This window comes from Bos mutus, chromosome 10, assembly GCF_027580195.1.
Source record: "Bos mutus isolate GX-2022 chromosome 10, NWIPB_WYAK_1.1, whole genome shotgun sequence".
In the NCBI taxonomy this organism is placed as follows: domain Eukaryota; kingdom Metazoa; phylum Chordata; class Mammalia; order Artiodactyla; family Bovidae; genus Bos; species Bos mutus.
The window spans coordinates 25635952-25656212 of NC_091626.1; the positions used below are offsets into that span (position 1 = coordinate 25635952).

At 39.6% G+C, this 20261-nt stretch overlaps 1 protein-coding gene across 14 annotated transcripts in view; it reads right to left on the bottom strand.

Moving 5' to 3' along the window:
• Window positions 1–20261, bottom strand: part of SIPA1L1 (signal induced proliferation associated 1 like 1) — a 385127-nt gene that overhangs the window by 174039 nt on the left and 190827 nt on the right. The window contains exon 1 of one of the 14 annotated variants that reach the window (XM_070377622.1): window positions 15952–15970. The exons of the other annotated variants lie outside the window; for them this stretch is intronic. The gene's annotated coding sequence lies outside the window, so the exon portion shown is untranslated. Of the gene's footprint in view, window positions 1–15951; window positions 15971–20261 lie in introns of those variants that run through there. 14 annotated transcript variants of the gene reach the window in all.

The window sequence follows — 20261 nt, forward strand, 5'->3', positions numbered from 1 at the left end:
GTCTCTCAAAGTGTTTTAGCTCCATGGTGATGGGAGCAGGCGAAAAATATAGAAACCCTGAAAGAACAAATTCCCTCAGAATATTTTAGGGTTTCTAACACAAAGCTTAATGTGGAATTACAGAGGCACACAAGTTGAAAATAGATTCTTATGACTTAGTAATGATGTAAGATGAACATTTTTTCTCTGTAATAGTTTTCTAAAAATCAGATACATCCCCCCTCCCCCAGCCAAAAAAAAAAAGAAACCCACCAGCTTTGTACTTGGTTTTTTTGCATTAGTAATTTCCCAGTGTAAAGAACATAGAGGCAAACATAATTGCTTAAAATAACGGTTTCAATTTTCCCCCAAGAGGACATGCAGCAGTGTCTGGTTGTCACCTCTTGGTAAGGAATGATACTGGCATCTAAGTGAGTTGAGGCTTGGGACACTGCTAAATGTTCTATAATGATCGGTTCAGTTCAGTTGCTCAGTCGTGTCCGACTCTTTGCAACCCCATGGACCGCAGCACACCAGGCCTCCCTGTCCATCACCAACTCCCGGAGCTTACCCAAACTCAAGTCCATTGAGTTGGTGATGCCATCCAACCATCTCATCCTCTGTCGTCCCTTTCACCTCCCTCCTTCAATCTTTCCCAGCATCAGGGTCTTTTCAAATGTCAGTTCTTTGCATCAGGTGGCCAAAGTATTGGAGTTTCAGCTTCAGCATCAGTCCTTCCAATGAATATTCAGGACTGATTTCCTTTAGGATGGACTGGTTGGAGCTCCTTGCAGTCCAAGGGACTCTCAAAAGTGTTCTCTAACACCACATTTCAAAAGCATCAATTTCTTGGTGCTCAGCTTTCTTTATAGCCCAACTCTCACATCCATACATGACTACTGGAAAAACCACAGCTTTGACTAGACGGACATTTGTTGGTAAAGTAATATCTCTGCTTTTTAATACGCTGTCTAGGTTGGTCAAAGCTTTTCTTCCAAGGAGTAAGTGTCCTTTAAATTCATGGCTGCAGTCACCATCTGCAGTGATTTGGGAGCCCCCCAAAATAAAGATCTGTCACTGTTTACATTGTTTTCCCATCTATTTGCCACGAAGTGATGGGACCAGATACCATGATCTTAGTTTTCTGAATGTTATGTTTTAAGCCAGCTTTTTCACCCTCCTCTTTCACTTTCATTAAGAGTCTCTTTAGTTCTTCGCTTTCTACTGTAAGGATGGTGTCATCTGCATATTTGAGGTTACTGATATTTCTTCCGGCAACCCTGATTCCAGCTTGTGCTTCATCCAGTCCAGCATTTCTCATGATGTTCTCTGCATAGAAGTTAAATAAGCAAGGTGACAATATACAGCCTTGACGTACTCCTTTCCTGATTTGGAACCAGTCTGTTGTTCCATGTCCAGTTCTAACTGTTGCTTCTTGACCCACATATAGATTTCTCAGGAAGCAGGTCAGGTGGTCTGGTATTTCCATCTCTTTCAGAATTTTCCACAGCTTGCTGTGATCCATACAATCAAAGGTTTGGCATAGTCAACGAAGCAGAAGTAGATGTTTTTCTGGACTCTCTTCCTTTTTTGATGATCCAACAGATGTTGGCAATTTGATCTCTGGTTCCTCTGCCTTTTCTAAATCCAGTTTGAACATCCGAAGTTCACGGTTCATGTACTGCTGAAGCCTGGCTTGGAGAATTTGGAGCATTACTTTGCTAGCGTCTTTACCACTAGTGCCACTCATAACATGGCTTGAGGTAATTATTCTTTACTTCAACTAATAATATTTCCTGAACACCCACCCTGTGAACTGTTCTAAAGCCTGGGGCTAGAATAGTGAATGTAGCAGAAAAGCCCTCACTCCCCTACTTTCTAGAAGGGCAGCGCGAGAACAAGCCAATCAAATAACGTAAGAGAGTGAAAAGTGTTATGCAGAAAAACAAAGTTAGAAAGTAATATGACTAAGATGGCTGACTGAATATTCTTATCAATTGGTTGGTCAAGGAAGGCCTCTCTGAAGAAAGTTACTTAAGATAAGACCTAAATGTCCAGAAGAAATCAGCTACACAAAGAAAAGGACACGCCAGGCAAAAGGAAGAGCAAGTAGAAAGATCCTAAAACATGAACAAACTTCACATGTCCAAGGTAAAGAGAGCCAGTGTGGCTGGAGGGGGCAGAAGGGATGACACGGGGTAGGAAAGACAGAAGGCTTCAGACTGTCAGGAAGCTTGGAGACCTTGGTAAGAACAATGTGAAATGGTCACAGGATGCCATGGGTTTGTTATGCACATGAGCCAGCAGAAAATTCAAATGGTTTGCTCTAAGTTAGGATCAGCAGAGATGCAGAGAAATGGACAGAGTTGGGTGTTTTTGAAGGTAGACAGCAAGGAATACAGATGGATCACACATGGTTTAGAAACATGACATGCTGATGGATCTAGAAAGAAACAAGGATAACTCATGAGCAACTGGGGGAATGATTCTGCAGAGATATTCAGAGTGGGCAAGAAACATTTCATAAACAGGATGACCAAGCATCCTCGTTTTGTCTGGGGCTGAGAGGCTTACTAAAATGTAGCACTTGCAGTGTTAAAACCAAGAGTGTCCTGGGAAACCAGGATGAGTTGATCATGCCAGATATAAACCAAGAGTTTATACTGAGCCTATCTATTGGAGATCTATGTACAGCTATCAGAAAGGCAGTTTGAAACACTAATCTAAAAGAGCTTTGAGCTGCAGGCACGGAATTGGGAGTCGCAGAGATATATGGGTGGCATTCAAAGTCACAGAACTAGATGGTATCACCATGGGGGAGAAGAGAAGAGAGCCCAGGACACAGTCAGCATTTCTCTTTTTCACAGATAACATAAAAAATGCCTACATCAGTATAGTTCCCCATCTACACTGCGTTTGCCTTTCAGAATTAAGACTCTTACTTTCTAGATCTTGCCAGAAAATTAGAAACACAAAGTAAAACGTACATTTCAATGGGTGAACAGCCATTTAGCTTAAAGCCTCAGCTTGGACAGCCATGTCAGATCCTTCCCAGGCATCACAGAAGAGCCCAAATATACACAGTAGGGTTGTTTATTGACCATTCTTTCCCTTCTCTTCCCCAAAGCTTCATCACAAAGCAATCCTACGACTGCTACTCACAAATGTCTGACCTCTTTTTCCTAAACATTACCCTCAACTACCACAACCAAAAACTCACAATGAGGAAAAGGAACACAGAAAGAAGGTGACAATAAAAACTCTCCAAGGGCAAGTTGCACTTGAGAGGGGACCACAGCTCAGTGCATTAGTCTCCGTGAAAAGACTCCTAACACTCTTGGCTGCAACTGAACTTGGGTACACTGGTATTTAGAAAAGGAACAATTACCAGAGTGACTCAACAGATGGCCCATTGAAACGATGGGATTAATACAATGTGTCTGGTGACCTAGTTCAAGTAACTAAATAGAAGCCTCCCAATCGGCCAACTTGTGATTGAAAATATCAAATGTTTGCAGCAGACCTTGTAAAATCTAGCCCTATTTATCCAATCTAGGCAGAGACAGTAAGAGAATGAAACATGGGAAATATCAAAAGTGATCTTGGGGCTTGGAACGGTCACAGCAGAATTACCTGGCTCCCCTGTGGGACAGCTCTATACCTATAAGGGCAAGCAACCTGGCTAGAGACAGCAAGACGATGCAGGACATTTAAAATATATATATTAAAGACTTTTTTAAAAGATGCTCTCGCACCAAAAAACACTCTGCCTAAAAGATAATTGAAATGTAGAATTTCAGAAAGAAGCAATTAATGGGAATGAATTATATCTAGTAAATCCCAATCTACTGATAAAAGGACCTTCCCCAGAGTGGGGCTCTCTATAGGGCCAAGGGAGCCATCACGGTCACCCTTCAAAAGGACTTGCCAAATTTTTCTCTAGCACTTAAAAACACATGCAGATTCACCTTGAACTCTTAAGTTTAACAGAAGTGAAGCATTTTAAATTAGATATAAAGAAAAAAAAGAAGTATACTTGAATTTAAAAATAAAAACAATGATAAAAACCTCAGAACAGTAAGGCTCAAAGGCTTATGATCAAATAGGATAAGCAATGTCTCAGTATGTAATTATGCCTTTTCATTTCACTTTTACACTGAATACGAATTTTATTTTTAAACTAACAATATTAGAAATGCAAACATAATGTAAAACATCCTTAAAACACTGATTCTCCTGTTGACTGACTGTTAATAACTACATTTTCAGGGCACTTAAAAATATCATTTTATATATGTATAAAACATACTCATAAACAATGATTTTATCTGCTATATAAACACTTTCTATGATCACCACATTCCTCTCTGCTGCTAAGTTGCTTCAGTTGTGTCCGACTCTGTGTGACCCCATAGACGGCAGCCTACCAGGCTCCGCCGTCCCTGGGATACTCCAGGCAAGAACACTGGAGTGGGTTGCCATTTCCTTCTCCAATGCATGAAAGTGAAAAGTGAAAGTGAAATTGCTCAGTCGTGTACGACTTTTAGCGACCCCATGGACTGCAGCCCACCAGGTTCCTCCATCCATGGATTTTCCAGGCAAGAATACTGGAGTGGGGTGCCATCGCCTTCTCCTTCTCTCTAAAAATCAATTAATAAAATTTCATTTATCTTTCAAAGCAATTTAAATTTTTTAAATGATAGAAATTCACTGAACAAAATCCTCATAGCAGATTTCCCATGGCATAATTGGGTTTATGGACTTCTGACATTATGCTTAAGGATGGTAAAACTATAAAGATACATTTAATGCGTACTAAGGCAAATACAATTGCCTGAAACAAGAAATACATAATTTAATTTATATATTTTTAAGTACATTTAATTGCTTCACCTTCATTCCAGTGAAATCACTGAACGATGTTTCACGTATCTATTCCATTAGCATTAAGACACTATTTATAGCTTTAAAATTTAATGATCTGAAAATATATTAATCTTTAGTTTGTATCTCCTTTTAAAAAAAATAAGCAGAGCTTTTTAATAAGAGGCATTCTGACAAAAAGAGAAAAGCAGACACTGGGTGAAAAAAACAAAATGAAAAACTCCAGGTAGGAATCTTGAAGACGGGGCACTCAAAGACATGTGTTCTCCAAAGATGGAGCCTGCTGTGGCCACAGTCACCAGGTAGAGAGCCACCCACTGCCCAGGTCCTCGGAGGGAAAGGAAGCCTCCATGTGAGTATTTCAAGAAAAAAATTATGCTGTGACATCAATACACCTTGAAAGTATTTTCGCAATTAAAAAAAATCTATCCAGCAATGAAATATAAGATACAAATTAACAAAAACATTTTTCACTGAGCTCCTTATTTCAAAACCATTTTTAAGCTTCTGACGCATATAAAATTCTACAGCGTCGCTAAAGATCGAGACAAACATGTTACTACTGTCCAGTGCTAAGAGCTGTTAGGGAACACTTCACATAAAAGCACACAGGGCACAAAGCAGTGAGCGCCACAGGATAATTCTGACAACTATTCTTTTGGAAACAGTGCCCGGAGAAATGACATGGCAACAACTGAGAACAGGTGTGAGGACATGCTGAGGAGTAAAGGAGAACCAGCCCCTAGTCCTGGGCCTCGGCACAGGAAGGACGAGAGGCAGCATCATCATCGCCCCCGGCAAGCCTTCTCTCTGAGCAGACGACCAGGTGAGACAGCCAGCCCTACCGGGGAATTCCAAGGAACCCATTCTTTCAAAGCACTTCCCATGCTTCATACCAGCCCCAGATACCAGCTGAGTCACAAAGCACCCACTTAATAAATACAGGAATGAATACAGAAATGAATGAGTGGACTTCCCTGGTAGTACAGTGGATAAGAATCTGCCTGCCAGCAACAGAGATGCAGACACAGAAAGCAGACTTCTGGACACAGGTGGCTGGGGGGTGGGGGGGGTGGGGAGAAGGAAAGGGTAAGGGGAATGGAGAGAGTAGCTTGGAAGCATATACTCCACCATATGTAACACAGACAGCCAATGGCAATTTACTGTATGGCTCAGGGAACTCAAATCAAGGCTCTGTAACAACCCAGAGGGGTGGGGAAGGGTGGGAGGTGGGAGGGAGGTTCAAGACAGAGGGATATATGTGTATGTGTGTGTGTGTATATACACATATATACACACACACACATATTTATATATGTATATCCATGGCTAATTCATGGCAGAAACTAAAGCAATATTGTAAAGCAATTATCCTTCAATTAAAAAAAAAAAAAAAAGAATCCACCTGCCAATGCAAGGGACACAGGTTTCATTCCTGGTCTGGGAAGATCCACATGTTGCAGAGCAACTGAATACGTGTATCACAACTACTGAGCCCAAGCTCTAGAGCCCGTGAGCCACAACTGCCAAGCCCGCCACTGGATGTCTTGTGCCGAGAGCCTGTGCTCTGCAACAGCAGAAGCCACTTGAATGAGAAGCCCACACAGTGCAACAAAGAACAGCCCCTGCTTGCCACAACTAGAGAAAAGCCTGTGCAAAGCAATGAAGACCCAGCACAGCCAAAAGTAAACAAATAAATAAAATTTATTTTAAAAAATAATGAATGAGAAGATGAGAAGTCAGTAAAAAAAGAAGCTGTTTTTCATGGAAGGAGAAGAACCAAGATGAAGAATTTAAAAAAAAAAAAAAGAGGGGTGTTACTCCTTGGGAAATGAGGCAGAAAACAGAGAAGATAATGTAATTATGTCACGAGCAAAAGAAAGCCCAGGAATACACAGGCTGAGAATCTTGAGAATTGGGTATGTGGAAAGAAGGAGACCACAGAATTACAATGCTTTAAGAGCAAAAGCCACAGAGTAATACAGTACTTTCCCCCGCTAAAATCAGGATTCTGTTCTCAACACTTTTAATCAACCTTGAGCTCAAAGTTCTGGCTAGTTCAGTCCGACCAGGAAAAGCAGTTTAAAAAGGTATAAACATAGAAAAGAAGAAGTAAAACTGTCATTTTCACAGACATCTAGCAATGACTATGTATGTCAATAACACACACGCACACAATATTAGAACTAGCATGTGAATTTAGGAGTCTTGTAGAATATACCGTCAATTTACAAACAGCAACTATATGTTTCTATTCTAGCAAGTAAAAGGTAGAAAAAAATTTTTTAAATCTTAAAACTTTAAAACACTATCATTTTGAGGAGCATAAGAAAATCAGTCACATAATATCTACTTAATAAATATTTGATATAAGAATAAATGAAGGAGAAAAAATGTCAATGAAAATTCCTAATATACCTAATGAAGGAAGTGAAAATTTTCTATACTGAAAACTAGAAAACTTTGAGAGAATTAAGTAGAGAGGTTTGTGGAAAGCAGACTCTGTATTATCAAAATGTCTGTTCTCCACAAATTAAAAAACAGGTTCAATGAAATCCCAATCAAAATCTAGCAGGCTTTTATGAATCAAACAAAAAACAATGACAAGTTCATTCTAAAATTTCTAAGAAAATACAAAGGATCTACCATAGTTAAACAATTATGAAAAGCAAGAACAAAGTTAGAGGGCTTAATTACTTGATTTAAAACTTATAATACAGCTACTGTACTCAAGACGGTGTATAATTGGCATAAGAAAAGACAAATAGAGCAGTGGAACAAAAAATAGTCCAGGAACAGATTTATACACATATGGTTAACTGATTATCAACCAAGACAACAACTCACTGTAAGAGGAAAAAAATCTTTTAGCAAACAAATGGGGGGAAAAAACAACACCTCAATAATTATGTTACTTCATATACAAAAAAATTAAAGGTAGGTTATCACTAACGGATGTTTAAGTAAACACAAAAAAACACATTCCCTCTATTGAAAAGGGAAAGACTTCTTAGATAACTCACAGCCAAGTACTAACCATGAAAAATAATACATTGGGTTAAACTTTCTGCATATCAAGAGACACCATTAATAAAAATCTCTCTCTCTTAAAGCAAAAGAAATACAAACCAAAATAAATAGGACCTAGTTAAACTTAAAAACTTTCACACAGCAAAGGAAATCATCAACAAAATGAAAAGTCAACATATTGAATGGGAGAATATATTTACAAATGACCAATAAAGGGTAGTATCCAAAATACATAAATAGCTCATACAACTCAATATTAAAAAACAAACAACACAATTAAAAAATTGGCAGACGACTTGAATAGACATTTTTGCAAAGAGAAACTGTAGATGGCCAACAGGCACGTGAAAAGATGCTAAATATCATTAATCATTGGAGAAACACAAATTAAAACCACAATGAGATTTCATCTCATACCTGTCAGGATGGCTACCACCAAAAAGAATATAAATAACAAATGTTGGTCTGGATGCAGAGACACAGGAATCCTCATACACTGTTGGTGGGAATGTAAATTGGCACAGCCACTGTGGAAAACAGTATGGAGGTTTCGCAAAAAGCTAAAAATAGAACTACAATATGACTCAGCAAGTTGACTCTTGGGTATATAACTGGGGGGAGGTGGAGGGGGGTATGGAGAAAACACTGATTCAAAAAGATACATGTATCTCAGTTTTATAGCAGCACTATTTACAATTGCCAAGATATGGAAACAACCCTAATGTCTTATTGACAGATGAATGAATAGAAAGGATATGGTGTATATATACCTATATATGTATATACACACACACACACATATATACACACACACACTATGGAATACTATTCAGACATTAAAAAAAAAAAAAGAAATTTTCCCATTTGCAACAACCTGTATGGAATTATGCCAAATGAAATAAGCCAGAGGAAGACAAATACTATATGGTATCTCACGTGAAATTTAAAAAAATACAACAAACTGGTGAATATATCAAAAAAGTATCAGACTCAGAGATACAGAGAACAAACTAGTGGATACCAGTGGGAAGATGGAAGGGGAGAGAGGTGAGACAGGAGTAGAGGATTAAGAGGTACCAACTATTATATATAAAACAAGTAAGCTATAAAGATATACTATACAGCACAGGAAATAACTATAAAAGGAGTATAATATTAAAAATTATCAATCACCATGTTACACATCTGAAACATGTAATATTGTACTATACTTCAATTAAAAATCAAAAAAGAATATAAATATATGCTTCAGTTCAGTTCAGTCACTCAGACTCTCAAGAGTCTTCTCCAACACCACAGTTCAAAAGTATCAATTCTTCAGCACTCAGCTTTCTTCACAGTCCAACTTTCACATCCATACATGACCACTGGAAAAACTATAGCCTTGACTAGACGGACTTTTGCTGGCAAAGTAATGTCTCTGCTTTTGAATATGCTATCTAGATTGGTCATAACTTTTCTTCCAAGGAGTAAGCATCTTTTAATTTCATGGCTGCAGTCACCATCTGCAGTGATTTTGGATCTGACATACATATATATGTCTATGTTACATATCTGCACACATTTATACATTATTTAAATATGTATAGGCAATACATATTTAAAAACCTCACAAATCAATAACAATAATTCAATAATATTTTAGAAAAACAATCAAGAGAGTATGCCAAAAAAAAAGATGAATAGCCAATAAGCATATGAAAAAATATTCAAAATCACTAATCAGGAAAACACAAATAAAAATTATTAATCATTAGGAAAACACAAATTAAAAATCACAATGAGATACTCATCCTACTGTGCTGTGCTTTAGTCGTGTGCGACTCTGCGTCCCCACGGACTGTAGCCCATCAGCCTCCTCTGGGCTTGCCAGTATTCTCCAGGCAAAAATACTGGAGTGGGTTGCCATGCCCTCCTTCAAGGGATCCTTCCAACTCAGGGATCAAACCCAGGTCTCCCGCATTACAGGAGGACTCATCCTACCAGAATTAGCAAAAATTAAACAAAACAGAGCAAAACAACAACAACAAAACCCCAACAATTGTGTGGCTGAACCACACTGACTCCATTTTGCCAGCTGCCTCCTATGTCTGCAGTCCCGCCTGCCCTCTTGTTTCTGGGTGATGTAGCTTTAGTCTTCCCAGTGAAGGCACCCAAGCCAGGCAGGTGCCCTACTGCTCTATCTTTGCCTTTGATATGAAAACTGGAAGAATGCCTGCTGCTCACACAGAACCACCTTGGTTCCTAGAGGTGTGGACTTGCTTCTCTCTAGGTATGTAAGTTACCGACAAAATGAAGTCACTCAGTCGTGTCTGACCTTTGCGACCCCATGGACTGTAGCCTGCCAGGCTCCTCCATTCATGGGATTTTCCAGGCAAGAATACTGGAATGGGTTGCCATTTCCTTCTTCAGGGGATCTTCCCAACCCAGGGACTGAATCCAGGTCTCCCGCACTGCAGGGAGACTCTTTACTATCTGAACCACCAGGGAAGCCCCCAGTAATTGACAAGAAACTTCCTAATTGCACTTTTTGGAGCTGCCTGTTTTGTTCTAGAGTTTCAAAGTTCCATCTCAGTTCAGAGAATATTAGTCAATATCTCCACCTTCCAACACACACACAAAAAGCTAACTATTAAACACTAGTAAGAATGTGACGCAACTGGAAGGCTCACAAATTATTACTCACTCAAGCATAAAATGGCACAACCACTTTGGAAAAACATTCAGCAGCTTCTTATATTGTCAAACAAACATCTAGTCTATGATCCAACAATTCTATTCCTAGGTATTTACCCAAGAGGTATGAAAATAAGATGTCTACAAGATGACTTTATAAAAATGTTTCTAGCAGCCTTATTCCTAACAGCCAATAATAACTAGAAACAACCCAAATCTTAGGCCACTTAAGATCTATACATTTTACTGTATGTGTATTAATGCAGGTGTATTATAAATTGGCGTCCCTCAAACAACTCCCAAAACACTAGAAGAATTAAGGGATTTTTCACTGATGGACTAGTTCTTCCCCTTGCCCCACTTCTTGTTTTTCCTGCACTGGAAACAAGAAAGAGACAACGAGAGATCTGAGAGGGGGTGGGAACATTTGTGCTGGAGAAAGAGAGTTGAAGAATATTTACAGGCAAAGAACATGCATGAAGAGATGGGCAGGGGGAAGACGGGAATGCCAGGACTAGAGGATTCACATCTGGAGAAGGCGAGGGGTCCACAAGACAGACAGGGTGAAGAGTTCAACTGTGGGAAGGCATAGGAGCTCATTAAGCATGGAGGACAGAGCAAAGGAAGGCGTTGGGTGCTAGGAAGTAGGTTTATCCTCCAGCACAGTGGATCCATGGGCGTTGGGTGCTGGGAAGTAGGTTTATCCTCCAGCACAGTGGATCCATGGGCCTGCCACCTTCCTCTCCCTTAACCTTAAGGTTCCTAATTCAAGGAATGAACCTTAATTCCTTTGTGCTACCTTATGGAAAATGTACTGAATGGAGAGACCTGAGTTGACAACTGTTGTGATTGGTATCATACATGCCTCAAATAAAGAAAGAATATCTGGCAAAAGACTAGAATCTCTCTTGTGAATGATGTATGCCTTGTGTCAACATGGATTAGCTTTTCTAGAAAGAAGGATACAAGAGCCCATCTGTTTCCTGCTCTTCAAATGACTTATTTTGTTATTTTTAACAAATAACTATGCATTTGGGTCTTTATTTACTTATCCTTAAAATGTATGTCATAGACTAATAAACACTGGATTCCTTACATTAGTCAAACATTCTAAATACAGAACATGCTCTCTAGGTTAATTTACTCACCAGTAGGTGGAACTTTTAACAAATGGCCCAATGAAGGCGATAATTTATCTCATGTGGAGTATGAATTATTCTTGCTAGAGATGGAGATAAGAAATTATAGTCCATATAACACGAACAAGGTCTGGTTTCTGTGGAAGCGACAACTTGGACTTTCTATGCTCTGCTGATTTCAGTCCCCTTTTTTGAACACTACATGACTTTACCGTAATTTCAAACAACTTAAAATGCCCATGCAGGGACTTCCCTGGCAGCCCAGAGGTCAAGATTTCACCTTCCAAAGCTGGAGGGGTGTGTGTTCGATTCCTGGTCGGGGAGCTGAGATCCCATGTGCTTCATGGACAAAAAAACAAAACATAAAACAGAAGCAATACTGTAACAAATTCAATAGAGAATTGAATTTTTTTAAATGCCTAAGTAACTGGCAAGTTTAAATATCTCTCCTTTGAAGGCAGAGAATGGTATCCTAAGAAGAGCTAAAATGTTTTCCTTGGACCTAATCAAGTGTTTCCACTGCTACTGTATCCTTCTTTTCCTTATTCAACAAAGACATCACTTCCAAGGTAACTGACACAACTTTTCTGGTCTGCCCTAGCTAACACTGTACTTTACAAAATCCAAAATTCTGAAAAGCAAATTTCAGAATTTTCATAAGTCCAGAAACTAGGACTTACAATACAGTCTTTCATGGAATTTAAGTTCCATTTACAGTGGAAAGGAAAGAACAGACAGGGTAAGCTAAGAAATGCCCCCCTAATCAAGCAGTCTTAGAATACGTACAATAATCAGCCCAACTCTTCCCCTCAACAGGGCAAGCTGCTGTCAGCGTGCGATTAGTGTTTTGAAACAATTCCAAAAGGCCTGTTGAGGTAAACTATTGACCAGCTTCAAGGAATGTCAAATCACCATGACACGGTCTTTTCAGAATTCCCCATCAGTGTCAGCAGTGGTTTACCATGAAATGCAGGAAAGCATTTCTGATGAGGAGCTGCTGCCAATGAAGAAGCAGCTTTTAGGCCAGCTTCAACATGCGAGCTGGCATTGCCCCACAAATAAGACACCCGCTCAGATGGTATCTGCGGCAGAAGAAGCATCTCACCACAACACTTCCACTTTCCAGCTACGATGGGAGGCAGAGGAAGAAAATGCCCCCCACCCCCAACCTTTATTCTCCTTGTAAGTTCTCTCTCTGTGGTCCAGGTCACACCCCTCTCCACAAGAACATCACTGTGCACAAATTGAAAAGCTCGAGGGCAAGGATTTAAATCACACACACGCTGTATTCTGTATGAAAGCTCAACAAAATCTACAAGTCCATCTGTCAGAGAAACCGTCCTCTTGCTGAGTAAGAAGTGAGACGGGCACCCAGAAATTGTGACTCCTAGAACCAGTTATTTTTCATGGGGCCAGGAACTTCAGGGTCATTGCCAATAGAAACTTTTTCTGTATATAAAGGGCAGGGACTCCTTTCTTTGTAAATATTATGAAATAATAACCACTTGCTTGAATGTAATATTTGTTATGCTACATTTGTTCAATGTGTGGAGCTTTTTCTTCTGCAAAAGGTCTAAGAAGGAAAAAGTCGGCCTAATCAAGAAATAGCTATTCCCTGGAAACAGCAATGTCAGACGCAACCAGATCTCAGATGGAGGTCATGAAACGAACAGAGAGTATTTATAGTTGGCCACTCAAGCAGAGAATAATGGTAACAACAGTATCCTCTTTATGACATTTTGTAGCTTACTAGAGAGCATTTTTGTGTCCATTATCTCATTTGGGAAAACAGGCCAAGTCCTCTCAGAACTGTAAGGAAGCATCCTGGCACCAAAGAACACGTGGCCCTGTGCACTTGGAGGGAGAAATGCACAAAACTGAAATAAGTGCATCTTCTTCTGCGCTAAAGAACAGTCACTAAGAAACCATCTGAAACTATCCTGCAGATCATATGCGAAAGCAACATCCCATGACTGCAGTTAGTGGTGGGCTACATGCAATAAACACAACCAAAAAAGGAGGAGTCTGGAAAGGACAGTAACTACCTAACAAGAAACTAGACTTTTTTTTTTTTTTTTTTTTAAGAAATATACACTTATTTTTAACAGTTTTCCACCCAAAATAGATATTACAGTTTGGTGTTATTATTTTTTTGTTATTTATTTTTAACTGGAGGATAACTGCTTTACAACAGTGTTAGTTTTTGCCATATATCAACATAAAGAAACTAGACTTTTTATTCTTTTATGTTTTATTGTTCTTCAAGCATCGAAACGTGTTAAGAAGGGGCCTACTGTGCCCTTTCTGTATCCAGAAATGCCAAAAACAGACACAAACCAAAATGCATCATGGCTCTGGTTCTGTTTTGTAACATTTGGAAGAAAGTGGACTTGACAATGAAATTTAGAGACCTAGTAATGAAGCCAAAAAGATCTGAAGTGGCAAACCAGAGGAAGCAGGAGAGAAACACTGAAGCCCAGATCCCACTCTGCCAGATGTAAGAGATGAAAGGATGGACGCCCACACAGTCACTCCCAACTGTGGTTTCATAGACCACCTGGGCACTCCAAGAATCTCAAAGAATGCAGCAAAATGTCAGGACACAATTTTAATCCCACCAATTTACGGAAGACCAATGTTCCACAAAAACTCAAGTAGGAATGGTTGGAAACCACCTCTCTGGAAACGAGGCAACAGGGGAGCCTTTTACTTTGAAAACTGAAGACAAAATAACATCTCACACTTCTCTAGGAAAAAAGGGATCTACTACATAATATTAGGGAAGAAGATTCAACTAAAAAAAAAGGGGGTGGTATTCAACTTCCTCACAGAATCCATGAAGGAGGAATTCACCAGTAGGAAATTAGAATGGCGGTTTTAAGAAGAGAGGGAGCCTATTTTTTTCTTGCAGTTAACAAGTCAGCAAGTCAGTCAGACTTTCTGTTAACTGACCATCTACTAAGAAAAAACAAAGACCTAGCTCAGAAGATGGAAGTGACCTGGTATGATTTGGGTCAACAAAGACGCAGATAAAGAAATAATGCTGCTAAGTCACTTCAGTCGTGTCCGACTCTGTGCGACCCCATAGACGGCAGCCCACCAGGCTCCCCGTCCCTGGGATTCTCCAGGCAAGAACACTGGAGTGGGTTGCCATTTCCTTCTCCAATGCACGGAAGTGAAAAAATAAAGTGAAGTCACTCAGTCGTGTCCGACTCCTAGCGACCCTATGGACTGCAGCCTACCAGGCCCCTCTGTCCATGGGATTTTCCAGGCAAGAGTACTGGAGTGGGGTGCCAGTACCAATTCCTGTGATGGGTTAAGTTTTAAGACGACAAATTTCTCACCTGAATTCTTTTCTAATTTTCTTCCCACATAAGGCTGACCTTTCATTCTCTACCTGAACTTGACTTCATTCCCATCTTTCACTTAGAACAAAGTCAAAATCTCTTCTTATGGTCCACCTCGTATCTTTCATATCAAAAAAAGAGGAAGGAAATGTGGAAGGAGAAGTAAAAAGATAACCCATTTTGAAGGAATGAAAATGAGGATTGAGAAACCAATAATAAATGACTTAATCCAAATCCTTTTCAAAAAGAGATTACATTGAAATCTTATGTGAAACAAACAAATACCTATCAAGCTATCTTTGTGAAGGAGGAGTAAATTTAACAGAATCAGGAACCGACTCATAGAGAGATTGTGTTATAACTTGTTAAGAGTCAAAGTGCAAATTAAAAATAAGGAGGGTTATTTATAGCTTTAGCATTGGACTTGAAAATAAACAAATTTGAAATACATCTAATGAGCGTTATGCAAGAAAATCAAATGACATATACAACCCTAAGACTGTGAATAAAAAGACAACAGTTCAGAACATTAAAAACAATCATGCAAAATGGAAATGTCATATGAAGCTACCCATAAGTAAAACTGGTAGAAAAGATACGATTACTATTTATTAATAAAAATATTTTGAAAACAAATTAAAATTTGCTTTCTTCAACCATTTAAAAGCAAAGATCTTAATCTGATGTCAAACTAACAACACACTTATAACATCAGGGAATCAAAGTTTGAGTGTTTTACAACAATACAAAGTTATAAAATAATTTAAAATGAAGCTATTTGACTAATACAATTCAAATCAGCCTCTCAGTGCAAGTGACTGCCATTGCAAAAGTAAAATGCCACAAGCTGTTGCTGTATAACTAAAAAATCTGCAAAGACAGTGCTGTGTTCTTACCAACATTGACAGCTGCTGACACAATTCTTTTAAAAATCCTCCTTTTCTTCCAGGGGTGGAGTTTCCCAAAGAATTCCAGGCTAAAATCTAAAGGGACACAGGACCAAAACCAAGTGATACCACAAAACGCAAACTTCCTCTAAAACAACTTTTACACCCTGTACTTGGAAGAGAGGACAAAGGACAAAGCTCTCATCATTTGCTCTGTTTACACCACTAAGGCTTCAGGACAAGAAACTCTGGGGCTCATTACTGGCCAACTGGTTGAAGTGCATCACTGCTCAGAGAGAATGCTTCTGTTAAGGACAGGCACTTAAAAGAAGCCCTCTGGAAGCTAAGAGGGCTGTGGCATACATACCAAGTTATTTTGAGCCTCAGAGAAAGAGGCCAGCAAACAAATCCTCAGAAATGATCAAAACATCACAAAGGGCAAATACTTTCAGATCCAGGGCGATGTCTGTTGTTTCCTTGTGGTGTGGTGATTTGAAAACCAGACAACACCCGGGCTTACTGTAAACCAAAGCATGAAGTGGGATACTGGAGATGTGAGTCAGCGCAGGGTTCTGCAATGCTGCATTGTTTACCTTACAGGATGGGGGAGGAAGCAAAGAGAAGGGGTACATGGAACAGAATGTGGCACAGGAGAGATACAGCGTATTAAAAACAAGTCCAGGAGGGACCCTGAACTCAATTACCCTTGGAGAATTACCATATGCAGCCTAGTCTCTTGCCTTTCCTATCAGGGAACAGACATTTCCTTTAAAAACACAGTGTTCTCCTACTGTTCCATATAATAAGCTTACTTTCAAGGCTCCTTCACTTAAACAAATCAAACAAAAACAAGTCACAGGCCTACATAGAGAAATACACCCGACACCAAAATTCTCTCCCTAAAAGCATTAAAAACAAAAGTTAACCAGGATAGGCCAGAGCCCAGCTTGTCTTTAAAGAGACTCCCTCTTTATTCTACAATGAAATGTCAACAACTTGTTCATATAAATACTTGCAGTGTAGGTGATATTATGTTTAACACATACCATTACAGGTATTTAAGAATTTCTGGGTGCCACCATCCACGTCAGTCCTTCATTAACCACTGGTATGGGTCACCCCCCCCCCGTAATGGTATGCCCTGGGTTCTATGAGAGCACGTTATTAGTGCATGCTGATCACAACTACTTCTCGACAGCAACATTACAGATGGTCATTTTCATTTTATGTTCAGATATACTTCCTGCATTTTTGTAGGTACATATTATTTTTGGAAAAGTTATTTTTTAATTTGCTGGAGTTGCTGCTGTTGCATTGCTCAGTTATATCTGAACTGTAGCACACCAGGCTCTCCTGTCCTTCACTATCCCCCAGTGGTGGTAGTTTAGTCACTAAACTGTCCTGTCCTGCAAGAGTCCTGTCCGACTCTTGCAACCCCATGGACGGTAGCCTGCCACACTCCTCTGTCCATTGGATTCTCCAGGCAAGAATACTGGAGTGCGTTGCCATTTCCTTCTCCAGGGGATCCTCCCAACCCAGGAATCAAACCCAGGTCTCCTACATTGTAAGCAGACTCTTTACTGACTAAGCTATTAGTGAAGATTTTGCTCAAATTCACGTCTATTGAATTGGTGATGCTATCTAACCATCTCATCCTCTGCCCAGATTTTCTCGATGCTTCAAACAAAAGCTCAGATGGTAAAGAATCCGTCTGCAATGCAGTAGACCTCAGTTTGGTTACTAGGTCAGGAAAATACGCTGAAGAAGGGATAGGCTACCCACTCCCGTATTCTTGGGCTTCCCTTGTGGCTCAGCTGGTAAAGAATCCGTCTGCAACACGGGAGACCTGGGTTTGATCCCTTTGGGAAGATCCCCTGGAGAAGGGAAAGGCCACCCACTCCAGTATTCTGGACTGGAGAATTCCATGGACTGTATAGTCCATGGGGTCGCACAAAGTCAAATATGGCTGAGCAACTTTCACTTTCAAACAAATACAACGAAATGAACATGACTCCAAAATGATTAGCAGAATATCATGAAAGAACAGAATTTTAGCTACGATGAATGCTGGGCCTTGGCTTGAATTTTTATAACCAACAAGCTCTATACACTTGCAGAGTGGATGGATATCCATTGATGTCTCTATCTTTAAAATGAAGCCACTATGCAGTAATAAAATAGGATTACCAAGTGGGAGGGAGGCTCAAGAGGAAGGCGATATATATCTTCATACATTGTTTAGCAGAGTTTGCAGAATACACAGAGGGCATCTAACCCTACAGATCAGACTAATTCTGTTTAACTAATTTGAAAAGAGAGAGAGAGAAAAAAAAAAAGACGGTGCAAAGTTTTTGCCAGGGATTAGTATTCATTATAAGATTGAGATTTCATTTCCAGAAAGTTAGAAGGCATCTGCTACTGTGGGGACAAGATATCATCAAGCATAAAACTCCAGATATGTCCCCATTCATTAAGAACTCTTGAATTCTTGACCTGGCCTGTCATGCACCTGTTGACGAGAGATACTGAATGCCACAGAAGAAATAACTCACACAGTGTAACCTAGAAGCCATAAGGTGATGCTGAAGTCCCACTGGAGGTAAACCTTTCACACGCCTCTATTTAGGTGTTAGCTCATGACCCAGTTACTTCCACACTGTGCAAACTAAAGGCCATAAGGTTGGGTGTTTGTATTTGGTACTGAAGCGTGGTCTCTTGGCTCCTAATTCTAAAGAGAGATTAAGTGAAAGGTTAATTGGGTACTAAACAAGTCCTTATGACAAACAGGATTGCAGTTTTTAGTGAACAGGCATCCTTTATAAACACAGCCTAAACTGCTAATATGAAGGTCCTTTGTGATTTATATCATGGGAAAGAGCTGAAGGAACCATGTAATTAGGAATACTTTACCAACCAGTTTCTTAGAAACTCACTTTAAAATCTTCCAACTTAACTCAGCCGATTTGCTAACCATAATTTTGTAATTTGAACACCTGACTTTCCAAAATGACTATGACAGTATATAACAAACAGCAATGCCCTAGACCAACAAAGACAGCCCAACTCACGTGACCCCACAGACGCAGAACAGCACTAAGGTCTGCAAAACACAGTTAGGCAACGAGCCATGGCTTTCTTCTACTTCATGTCAAAAGACACATTCCTCTGAAAGGCCCGATCTCAGATATCTCAACATGAAAACAAAGATTTATCTACGTATTAAAAAGTCAACTCACATTACAAGTTGAAAATCTGGTCTTTTAGCTACTGACTGGCTAAATGTGCTTGTTTTTTCTCTTCAGGGCAGAAACAATCAGGTAATAAGTGCTGGACAAGATCCTTAACACACCATCAGAGAAAACCCATAGAGAGAGAAAAAACTAATTAAAAGGCTTACTTTCTATCTAAGAAAAGCCCTCATTGTATCTTTATTCCTAAATGACTTACATTTAAATATCCTCCACTGTAGAATTAATTTGATTATTTTAATGTTTTTCACTAAAATAAGCTGAAACAAAGTGAACTTATTCAGTGAAGACAAAAAAACGACTTTCACCCACTTCACTGCCAGGTAACTGACGCAGGTCTAAGTAAGTCTGCTGATTCATCCTTTTAAGAAAGAGAAGAAAAGGATTATCAAATTCCATCCTAAATATATATGAAAGATATTGATGAGAGGGTTCAAGTTAAAAGATGCAAAACAAACATAATATAAACTAAATACAAACATAATATAAACTAAACTATGTCAACCGTGCTGTGGGAGTTAAGCTGAGACCATTGGCAGCAAGACGGCCACTGGATCTCCCTTCCTGAAAGACCCTGGAAGGAGAACAAACTGGAGCTGGGAAACAGGCAACTGTTGCTATCTCCTTCCCAAAGGAAAGGCTACAAAGCCTGAAGGAATGTTCTAAAACAGACTCGCAAAATGAGAACTGCCTACAACTGTCAAATATTCTATTGCTTTTCACCCTAAGGATGAGATGTGCTTTCACAAATGTGTATACATACCCTTGAGAATACCTTCAAATTCAAAGAAGTCTCCCTTTCTAGTCCCCTCAATCACAATAAAGAGTAGAAAACATTTAGTAGCATTCTGGATAATTTGTGCCAATTTAGATGATTCACGTATGGCTTCCCCAGACTAAATGGTCTATGGCCAGAGCTTTTAAGTCAACAAGGGCGAGGAAAGCGAGACCTAATTACAGATCTGAGTCACTGTCTAGAAGTTCCCTCAGCCCAGTGGAGCATCCCCCACAAAGGCACCATTTCATTTTGAGGCATAAAAACAAGCCAAGTCTACAAATTCCTGTACATAA